Raw genomic sequence first — 2,348 nt, forward strand, 5'->3', positions numbered from 1 at the left:
TGGAGCTTATTTATGATATTTTGATATGTATATGTATTAGACTCTGCTCTTGTGTATATTACTACTTTTTGTACCTCTTAGAGGTTTATGGAGAAACAGGATTATATGTATGTATTTTTGGGCTTCGGGCTATGTATATATGCACGTAATTATCGTCCGGCCAGCCTTAGCTTTGCAGACTGAGTTAGGAGCTTGTTATTTTGTATTCTTGTTCCTCTATTTCTACTTTCTATTTAGCTATGCTTACGAACCTTAGATTTCTTAGCATGCAAGTAATCTAATTTTCCTGAGCATTGCGCTTTTTATTTTTGGGATTTTGCTTTATCCGTTTTTCCAAGGCTCCTCGTACTGTATCCTTTTCAATATAATTCTTTATATATTTTATTTTAGAGGTCGTAATATTATACCACCTCTGTTTTATGACTTAATCGTAAAGTTCTGTGTGGTAAGGTGGTACACTGTGCTTCTTCACATATCTATTATCTATCTAACTATTTGTATGCTAATGTCATAGTGATTAAAAAAAATGATATTGATTCACAAATTCCTTAGACTAAGAGAAACACAAGTTTTCACATATATGCAAACATCTTATTTATTTAAGAACACAGCATCAGTTTCTGCAGAATTCTTATATTGTATATTACCTGAATCACATGACTTTAAGAACACAACATCAATTTTGTTTTAGTGATAGGTTTATGTGAGTAATTAAAGTTAAAACTTGTTGATTAATTAGGGTAACGGTACAAGGTAAGTCATGTGAGTGTAAAGATTATGCATATGTAAATTGTTAGTTAAAATTAAAAAAAAAAAGAATTAGTTTATTCATTGGTGAGATATGATGACAATGGCAGGTAATATAACTAATTTTCAAAGACAGTAATTATATGCTTTCATCTCATAACTAGATAACCACTGGAAACCTCTACTTTCTCTATCTCTCTCTTATTTTGATTTGCTTCCCTTCACAATTCACAATTCACAATCACATTCACATTCATACACTCCTTTCTTCACCCTAAATATCAATTCATTCATTTTTTTCATGAATGAACTAATTAATTAGTTTTTCCTTTTCACCTTCAAAATCTCTTTGCTGTGGTGGTGGTTGACGCTCCTTCAAGAACCGAATGATTTGCTGATTCATCTCTTGCCTTGCTTGTAAGCTCTTGCATCAATGCCACTTTAAAGTTTGATTCTTTCCTTTAATGGAATGGGACCTTATTCCTTACACTTTATTTTAGCTCAAATTTAGGATAGATATATATTTATTTGTCCAAAAAAACTGCTATTTCAGCATCAAATATATATATATATATATATATATATATATATATATATATATATATATATATATATATATATATATCAATAGTGATATTATATTACACTATATTTTATGTGGTGTAGTTGCCAACAGGTAATGGAAATACAATTTAATGCTATAGCTATATAGTGATACTTCCTATATTCTTGCCAACATTGCTGCTAGACTATGGATGCTTTGTCGACCTTATGAATGAAGTATTTTCTGAGACTGATTTTAACTGTGCCTTTTGTATCTTTCTGCTGATATTTTCCATCCTTTAAGCTGTAGATATTCTAAATCATTTACATCTAGGCTGTAAACAAGCACTGTCTGATATTTGTTAGCAGTGCTGGTAATAGTCGGCCAATATTGAGCACAGTCAGTGCTCCTGGTAGTACGTATTCAAGTATCATCAGTGTCGGTGCTTATGTTTCTCCTGCTATGAATAGTGCTCATTCTGTTGTTGAATCTCCATCTGAGGGAATTAAATACACTTAGTATATTTAATTTGAAAATTTTCTAATTGAATGACTTCCTATTTTTTTTCTAATTAAACTAGTTTTTTTGGCTTTGTATCGTTGGATGATTGATGGAAATAATTTGCAGGTCTAGTCGAGGACCAACAACTGATGGAGACCTTGGTGTCGGTATAAGTGTCGCTTTGATACAACTTTAGAATTTTCTTAGCATAGTAGTTTTGTAATGTTAAATATTTTTTGAGTAAATAATTTATAAATAAATATTTTTTTAGTTAACATTTTGGAATTATGTACGAGTTTAATATTGTTTATTTAGTATTTTTTTATGTTAATATCTCAAGTTTAATAAATATGATGTAAAGAAAATAGATTATAGTAAAAAATGGTATAATCTATCGTTGTTGGTAAGCTTTTTTTTTAGTTCGTGTATAAATTTGCGGCGAGTCAAAACTGTCGCAATTTTTTTAAAAAACCCACACAAATTTGCAGTGGTTTCAAAACTGCCGGAGATTTTTTTAAATCCACTAACCAAAATAGTAGCGGTTCTATAACCGTTG

General features: G+C 30.2%; 1 long non-coding RNA gene across 1 annotated transcript; it reads left to right on the forward strand.

The window, feature by feature from the left end:
* The first annotated feature begins 706 nt into the window (after positions 1-706).
* On the forward strand, positions 707-2,067 carry LOC140177816 (uncharacterized). Its single transcript, XR_011869292.1, has 2 exons — positions 707-1,164; positions 1,919-2,067. It is a non-coding gene; the product is annotated as an uncharacterized lncRNA (long non-coding RNA).
* Positions 2,068-2,348: the final 281 nt, after the last annotated feature.

The sequence above is a fragment of the Arachis hypogaea genome, chromosome 2 (assembly GCF_003086295.3).
Source record: "Arachis hypogaea cultivar Tifrunner chromosome 2, arahy.Tifrunner.gnm2.J5K5, whole genome shotgun sequence".
Taxonomy (NCBI): Eukaryota; Viridiplantae; Streptophyta; class Magnoliopsida; order Fabales; family Fabaceae; genus Arachis; species Arachis hypogaea.